We start from the raw sequence: 9,537 nt of genomic DNA on the forward strand, positions 1-9,537 counted from the left end.
GCTGTAGTGGAAGTGCAATTACACTTTAATGTTGGACGGCCAAAAAAAAAAAAATTTTAAAAAAGCGTGTTTGCCAGAGTCACACTCGTTCCCTGGCATCGCACCATGCCCCACTCTGGGGGGCGGGGGGGGGGGCACTATTTGAGAAAGACCTGGATAATGGATGGAAATCAATCGTGGTGGAGGTCTGCTTGAATTGAGTTCACTTACATTACCTTCGCTGACGTCACGTCTGCCGTGATGGTTGCAGTCACTTGCTTCAAAACATTTAGTCACAACTTTCCCAATTACTTATGCGCTACTTTTCGACAAATTTTGCATGAACCTTTTTTAATACACATTGCGATAAACATGGGTGGGAAAGAAGAGTGGAATGAATATGTCCCACCGTCGTTGCCCCCAGGTTCCCGTTTGGGTGTGATTACTTCCTTCTTCCCCTCGAAAAAGTTCATTTGTTCTTCCTGACTTCATCACATTACCTGCGTTTTACAGGTTAGTAATCTTGGTAAGTGATTCCAAGATTTAAACATTTTGTGCTCTGAAAGTAACAGCTTTAGAGAAAATCTCGATTTGTTGTTTGATTGTTTTATGTGAACTAGCTTAAAGAACTCAGTGGCAAGCACTTAATAGTATTTCTTGGCTGACTGAACCATGATTAATAATGTGCGTGATACATTTCTGTCAAACAAAGAAGGTAGATCCACGGAAAAACAAAACACAAAAGTCGGTGTAAGTAGCAAACAAATCTGTATCTTAGTGCTTTTGTTTGAAACCACCTGAAACACTTGGATAATGTGTATTGACTTGGCAAAAATAGTCAAATATAGTCATTAAGCTTGATTAATTTGGACGTTAGAAACTTGTGTGTATTGTCCTCTGAAAAATGCAGTTGCTGCTAACAATGCAGTCATACTTTCAACAGCGAAGAAAATGATTCTCTTTCTGCATACGACATTTCCAAAAATGTACCGTATCATGATCCACAAAGCTCAGTACCAACATACTGTGGATATTCTGTATCCTCCCATCCAAGTAAATAATGCAGAATAACTCTGTGAGTTTATGGTCAGTTGGCAAACTATATTTTTCTGTATCCAGCTTAAAACACAATGACCCAAAGATAAAGCCAAACAAAAAAGATAGTGTGTTTCAGGTAACATGAAATTTAAGCATAGGTAGGTAGGACAAAGTTTTTAAAAAAAAATCTTTTTATATTTTTTTCCATCAAAAATTTAAACAAAATAACCATAAAACACAAAACATTCTTTTTATTTAATAGTATAACTTTAAGTCTAGTTATACGTTGTAGACCCACCTACCTTGGAGTTTTCTTCTGAAATTCTTTGTTTTTCTCCTTATCTGAACGTGCTGCTTTCATCATGACATCAAATACGTCTACACTTTCTGTTTTGCCACTGTTTCTTGTGTTTTTTCGATACATCTAAATCGAATCGATCTTAGGTCAGGTAAAGTATTTAAAACTTGAAACACTGACATATCCATATCATCAATGTCATATAATTCACCGTTGGCACATTGACACTGTGCTATTTTCACGTGGTTTATACGCGGCCCGTGGTGTTCATCAAATAGTTCGCTGAATTTTTTCGATACATCAATGGATGCTATTTTCTTAACATTACGGTGCGAGCATGCGACTGTAACACAGAAAACGCGGTTTATACTGTCGTCGGAGATCGTGGCTGCCACCATGATTCAATGTTGTTGACAGACGACAGAGCAAACGACGCACGCGCTCAACGTGAATATCGCGAAAGTCTGCACAAAAGTGTAGAGCAGGGGTGCCCAAACTTTTTGGACCTCAGCTGTGACTCTCATTCAAGTGAAAAATACCCAGCAAACTATGTGCGTGCGTGGAATTCACAGCAAATTTAGAGTGCAGGATACTTCGGTTGGTTGTTTATGTATCACTTTACTTTTTCTCTTTTCAGCTGCCAAATTGTAACATTTGATTGGGTGCCACCTCTAGAGCCATGTTCAGTGCTTGTCATAATGTTAATGCATAATGCTGCAATGCAAACCAATGCAATGCGTAAATTGGGGCCACCCACGGCCAACAGTGGCCCACGGACGATGGTGCCATACGCTAAACTGCATTGAGGCAGCGGCAGCTGTGCCATCATGATCCACTCGAGTGTTCCGTGTCCGCATATTCAAAGCCAGACAACAGTGACGCCACATTCAGCCAAGTGCGAAATGAGCAGTGAGTGAAAATTGTTTGGCGGAAGAAACGGTAAATTCTAGGCAATGCACTCAACTAGCTGATTTGACCCGGGCAAATGTCATGAAGCAGAAGAAAAATTGACCAATCAACAAAGTACAACAAAATGCAAAAGAAAAAAAAACAAAACAAACCCAAACAAAAAAACGTGTTTGACAACGGACCAGACTGATTGTGAAGTGATCCGTCCATTTTCTGACAAGGGGGTGCTGGAGCCTATCCCAGCCGTCTTCAGGCAGTAGGCGGGGGGCACCCTGAACCGGTGGCCAGCAAACATGAGAATATATTATTATATTATCTCTTGAGGGTTGACACAGCCAAATAAATTGTCTTGAACATGAACACCTTCATTTGGACACAGCATTGTGAATTACTCTCCCATCGTGCATGCAAAATACATTTGCAACTAAGTATAAATCGACTGTACTGACTGATCATCCATGTCCCTTCATACTGACTGCAGAGTTGGGTCAGTATAAATATTGGGACAACTCTTCTACACTTGCTGTAATCCCTTCAACTTGTTCTTCTCTATCTCTATTGTCAGAATTGATTATCCGCAGGACCGCATCAGGGAACAGCAGTATGAAAAAAAAAAAAGCACCATATTCTTAAATGATCCAACCGTAGTCTGTTTTTGTTATGTACACGTACGCAGTGTATACGTCTCAAAAAGGCCGGCTGGAGAGCTCAATGTTCCAGGTGAAAGGCTGGAGTCATTGTCATGAGGTAATTACTGTACGTGTTTGTGTTTCGATCATGTTGACTCCCCACTCTGCTTCTCCTCGGCACTCCATCTTTCCCCCGACCAAGTCGCCTAGCCAGCGCCCAGCCCACCCTTTTCTCCCGCCTCCCTTCGCTCTGTTGTGCGCGCACAAGTCGTCTCCCTCTGGGAAGAGGTGCATGAGATGTTGGCTTGGCCATACATCTCTGTCAAAATCTCTATGAATAAATTAACCTTTTAAAGATTAGTCCACCCTAATACCTCAGGGTTTTTTAAACAGAAGAGCGGAGCCCCTCCGCCCGATTCACTGCACTGCACAGCAAGCCCCACCAACTTGGATTTATTAAAAGAAAACTTGGAACAGGCACACAGCCTGTTTTCTCCCCCCCCCAACCCCCCCCGATGCAGGAATAATTTTGATATATTCAGGTATTTTATGGTTATCTGCATCTTGAATTCTAGTATTTGTATTGAGAAAGTCATATTATATATGTGTACTGGCCTCAAAGAATGATAGCCCTCCTTGTCTTGATTCCATTTAATAGCGTTCGATTGATAAGACACTGGATCAAAAAAATAACATTAAAAACATGCAGGGCACAGGTATTTTTTTTTATATTGTCTACTGCCAAAATGTTTGACTTTTCCCCCCCATAAACTCAAAGCAAGATTACACAGAGCAAAGCAATCATGTCATGGGATTGCCTCAATTCACAAAGCACCCCGTTAGAGGGCTCTAATAACATCTCCACTGCTTAATCGACTTGTTAGTCATATGTACTGTCTGGAAATTACAGCATCTTTTAGCCTCCATTTTAAGAGGGAATTGCAATTTTCCTACATTTGTTGTTGTTATGACTGCAGAGCGGCATCCTGAAATTCATCGCCGCCCCAAACTTTCCTTTCGGCAAACCATTTGCGACAGAGTTGAGAAACAAAATCTTGGTGGGATGAAATCGTGTGCAGTGGGGGATTCACGCGAACGGGAGAGGCCAAAGACAAAATATTTCTTGCCTAAAATCTCTGAACGGCACATGGTGATTTTTCTTGTTTTGAAAGGTATGGGGAAAAAAAATGTCTCTTATAAAACACGTTCACGCACAGACTGGAATCACTGTGATGAATGGCAGCAAAATTAATGCAAATTCATCCTTGTCGTGCTTTGATTGCAACTGCAATGACTGATCAAATTTCCCCAAATACCTGCCAAGGCACATATGTTATGCTGATAATTTAAAATCTCAATACTTTTACGAAGATTTTTATTTTAGTTTTTTACATTCTCGATAAATGCCCTGCAAGAAGTAAAGATGTATTTCCCCATTCATCAGCTGTTTATTGCCCAATGCATATACAGGTGAGTGTTTGCAATTGCAAGATTGTTTTTTCTTTTGTTTTGTTGCTTTTGCACAAATCTCTCACTGAGGCCTCAAGCAGACAACGCGCGTGCGTGCATGCGCATGTGCGCGCGCGTGTGTTGACTTAGGTGGACTGTATATCCAGCTTCCACTGCAACGCAATGTAGTTTGTCATTGTTTTACAAACGTGAAAAATGATGCAGACTAAAACAGTGGTCTCTTGTTGGCAATTTGGCCAAGACTATCCACCTTGGTTTTCCAAACAAATCAGGATAATTATGAGGAGCAGGTTTTAGGTTGAAATTCCTCAAAAAATAAACCATTCATGACTGAGAGAATATGACATGTATTGGCTATGTCATTGGTTTTGGGTTTCACTCTCGGGGTAAGCAGAGGCGTCTCTTGGACTTCCTGAACTCTAACTCGTGCCAATTTGTGTACTTCAGACCTGGAGGTCTCCTCCTCCGTTATTTTGGTCGAACGAGGGGGTCAATTAGGGAGGGGTGAAGGACAAGAGTTTCCCCATTCTGCTAGTGTTTGTGGTCCTCAGTCTGCCCTGTTCGACCTCATCACTCAATCTTCGTTTATCCCTGACAGTTTTAGCCAAGCACTCCGAGACTAATTTATTTCTGTAAAGACAAGCTTGGCCAAGGAGAGCTTCCAGTAAAAGGCCATTGCCTTAGCCACTGACCCACACTCCGGCATGATGGCTAATTTAATTTAATTTCTTTTAGACGAGAGAAGGAAGCGGTAATGTCTCTACCACAAAAAAAAAAAAAGCCAACCATCTTTGGAAATGTTTGACTACTCACATGTTCCCTTGCATACATATATTTTTTTCCTTGACCCATGGAAGACATTTTGTTATTAGATAAACAGGGTTGTGCTGACCTTAATGCAAATCCTTAATGGCCGACGCCACCGACGTCCAAAACGCTTCCTCTTACAGAAGAATAAGGCAACGTGGCAGAGGGTCACCCAATTATATAAAATTGTGATCTTAAGATTTATGGCCAGAATTGCAATGCTCAATGGTGAGGTTCGTCGACAACCCAGATTGCCTACATTTCGGGGATAAACATTAGTTACTGCTTTTGAAAGGGGACACCATAACTGGTTGTTGGCTAGAGAGCTAGCAAAATGTTGTCATCAATCATGTGATTTGTTTTATACACCTTAAAACCTGGAAAGCAGGATAACGGATCTTTTCCCGAGGTGTTGGGGGGGAGCGGGGAGACATTTTTATTTTAGCACAGTAGGGGGCTCCGGAGTTCACATATTGTCCCTTTTGGAAGAGCTCAGTCCATCTTTTGGTGTATTTGCCAGACCCACAACAGCAGCGACGGTCCATATATGGAAATGCTTGATTTGATATCGTGTCCTTTTACCTTGCAGAAATGGGCGGATATATGTTCTCCCCTCTGTCCGCAGCCCAACACGCTAAGCCATCAAGAATGAACTGCAGTCTGGTGTTTGAATCATGCGCTACCAGGGGCAAGACAAGAAAACACGTTTGCAACTTTGCCCTGGAATAATTGGGGATATTTTGATTGAGAATCAACCGAATGAATTCACTCACGTCGGCCATTTTGTGGATGCTTTAAATATTTCTGTCTTTGAGATATATATATATATATATATATATATATATATATATATATATATATATATAAAAATCATCCTCAAAGTGTACAAAGCAGATCCAGGCTTTGTGTTTCCGAAACTTAGTTGGCCTTCTCCCATCAGCCAATTGTGTGTAGCAAAGCTCACGATGACCGCCTGCGGAGGGGCGGGAGTGCATGTGTGTTCTCAGCCTGAGCGCGAGGAAGTCTGTGTGTATGATTCACATTTGCTGGCAAACCATCAGCCAAATGTGCTGAAGACATGCGGCTAAGAACAAAGTTATGATACAAATTGTCAGCCCATCAGAATATGATGACAGTTTTGAATTATTGATATTTCCCAGATTTAAAAGATGGCGTTGGAAGTTAGCGGCAAAACGGCGTGAGAAACGGCTTGTTTTACACAAAGGTTTCTTGCGGCCACATTTGTGTTCACTCTGTCTGCTCAAGTGTGAGCAAGCAAAGCAGGGGTTGGTGTAAAAAAAGCTTGGGTGAATACATTTTCAGAGAACGCAGAGTAGACTTTATTCCCCACATGTCAAATAGTTCCGATTCGATTCTTTTTATTTTTTATTTTTATTTTTTAAATAATCTAATGAGAACCAATACAGAATCTGGTCTGAATTGGCACTCTCAAACGCGATTATTTGAACAATATAGTTAAATGCTTTTGCAGTGGCGTCGAGTGTGAGTCGGTCAGCCCTTCATTCGTTTTAGTGTACCACATGTCCCCAATGAGCCGGGATTAAAGTCGGTGTTTACCAGCAGTGAAGTTATTAATCGCATGTGCTTGACTACAATTGCCTCTTTGTCAGGCATTAGTCCTGTGCGGTCACCGCCCAACAGATTTCCGCCGCAGAAATCAAATTGTCACGAGGAAAGTGAACACAGTGGCTATCTGTTACCTGAACCCGACTTGTGTCTGACTGAACAAATGGACCTGTCCCGCTCGAGGAGGACAAAAAGGCAGCTACCCCGAGTGCGGCCCGGCAAAAGTGCTTCGATGTTTCCTCCGCCCCAGATTCTGGACTACTTCCCCTTAATCTCCCCGATGCTTGAGACCTCAAGAGTATGTCACCTTTCCTGTCATGCTCGGCTGCCTGCAGCCCATTGGCCAGCAGCAGATTTATTTCTCCCTGTCAGGACCAATAGCGTGGCGATGTGGCTCAGCCCACTGTTTAGTTACAGTGACAAACATGCTGATTAGAGAGGCCCCGATGATGGATGGCTCCTCGCTGTGGAGAGACCTGAGTTTTTAGCAGGTCATAATGGGCCTGACACTGTGCAGCCCCGCGCTCTCTTTCCTTCGGTCCTCTGCGAGCGGATGGGCCCCTCCCCCACGGGTCACACTCAAAAGGTCAGGAGTTAACGGGCCAGTCTTTACGTACTGCCGCCAAATCAAAATGACCCTGTTTGGATTCATATTTGTAGACACTCCATCATCATCATGGCCGCCGCGACACATCTATTCCTCCTTCCCCTTGGCCTTTCCTCCCGTGACTGCCAGCGCCCACATAGGCAAAGCTTGTTGGCTTATTTAAACTGCTGAGCCCTCTCGCTCACTCTTGTGCCTCTGAGGCGCTCCGTGTGCGCAACACACACGAACACGCGCTCCTTCGTCCAACGCTGAGCTCTTATACAGTTGTATTCAATTCCGTTTGCGGAGATTGAATCGAGCGCAGTGCGTCGGGAGCTTTCGTTTTTCCGAGTCATGCTTGGAAGACCGTTTTATTTGGAAATATAGTAAGTGTACGTCTACTGCTCGCTGACCTGCAGCCTTTGCCACTAAAAGCTCACTAAAAGAGCTGAAGCAAAGTTAGGCGCATGACGAGCATTTAGTTGTGGGGAGGAGGAGGAGAAACACACCGGCGACGATGATGATGATGATGATGATGCATGCCTTTTGTGCATGCGGAAACAGTGAAACTAAAGTGGAAGTGGAAGTAGCAAAAGGATCAGGAGTCCAGAGGGACAAACCGACAATGCACGTCGAGGGGCGGATGGTGTCTCTTTTTTTTTGGGGGGGGGGGGGGGGCAACGGAGGTTGAAGCTAGCCAGCTCTTTCCTCTTAATTTTTGTCTGGTGGATCTTAGAGTTCCCTGATGGAGACAAAAAAAAAAAAAAACTTACAAGACAAGGCATGCCTTTACATATTGATTGGCATGTTCTTAAAGTTAAATTCATTTTTTAAATTGGTTTAAAAAAAAAAACAACTTTGCTTTTGTGTCTCATTGGTCACAAGAAAGTAAAGAGGATGATGTTTTTCCGTACGAATAAGCAAGAGCATACAGAGACACACTGAAAAACTGGTGGCAAATACTTTGCAGATGCGTTATTTACAGCAAAGGCTAAACCAAAGATATGTCCATGAGCTAGTTTTGAAAGTAGCCATAATTCTTCTTTTTTTTTTTTTACAATATTTGGCATCACCAACATAGATCCTATAATTGCACGTGATGAACATACACATTCATGATGCCCATCTCTCAAAAGTGTGCCTTTAACAGTATGCGGAGCCGATGCCTTGTTCGTAAAATGACACTTTATAGGTAACATGAGCCGACAACCGAGGGTGCCGCGGCATTACTGCATAACTTTAAATGTAAAGAGCCAGATGTTTAACCTGTCTGGCGACTTTAAATATGCGGCCAGTCATATACGTCGATGGTTCTGGCTTAGCATTATGAAGTGCAGGTCCTTTGGGCCACTTTTTTTTCCCTAGGAAGTTGCACCCAGAGGCACTGTGCGTGTAAGTGCGTATCTGCAAAGTATGGTGCCGGAGGGAGTCCGTAGTCGGACAGCAGCTCGTTTGTATTCTTTTCTAAGCAGATGCCTGGCCGCATTAATGACTTCTAACTAAAACATTCATAACGTGTTATTGGAATTTATTTTTTATTTTTATTTTTTATTTTTTTTGCAGTGGGGTTAAGAAGTGTGACCTTGGAGGTCTGTAGGTTGCCATCTCGTCTTGCTTGTTGCTCGCCGGCCTCCTCCTCCCTTTCCCTTTGTCTCCCTGTTTGGACGCTCCAGTGACATCACAGCGGCTGCTTCAAATTGAATGCAGAGAGGGAGAAGTTCAGCACTAGCCCACGGCGATGAATATTTTTCCATTTATTTGTGGAGCAAAGAGTGGGGGCTGTGCGGGACGTGCAGACAAAAAAAAAGGTGTTGGGGGGGGGGCAGAATACATTACAAGTTAAGTAATAACTAATAATTCTGTCTATGCATGTGGACACTTGAGTGAATCTGATGGTTAGGTAAACTGTAACTTTGCTAGGGTGGCCATCACAAGGACACCTGCTGCATTTGTGATCCGGGAGCTGTAGACTGAGAATATACCATCGGCAAACACAGTCAAGGTGGGAGGTGACTGGCATCCTGATCAGTCGATATTGTTTAGAACTGCGAAGGTCCTTCTTTTCCTGGCCCCCTTTACGCGTGCAGGCCTACCTCAGGAATAAATGAACGCAAATGACTAGTAATGAGATGTTAATCGTTAATCCCGCATGGGTACTAGACAGTCAGAGGCTGCATTTTGGTGTTCCCTGTGAAGTAACTGGTGCCACACGAAATCCACAATGTCCGTAAAAC

Source organism: Hippocampus guttulatus, chromosome 1 (genome assembly GCF_054856545.1).
Source record: "Hippocampus guttulatus isolate MCC_2025c chromosome 1, RoL_Hgut_1.0, whole genome shotgun sequence".
NCBI lineage: Eukaryota > Metazoa > Chordata > Actinopteri > Syngnathiformes > Syngnathidae > Hippocampus > Hippocampus guttulatus.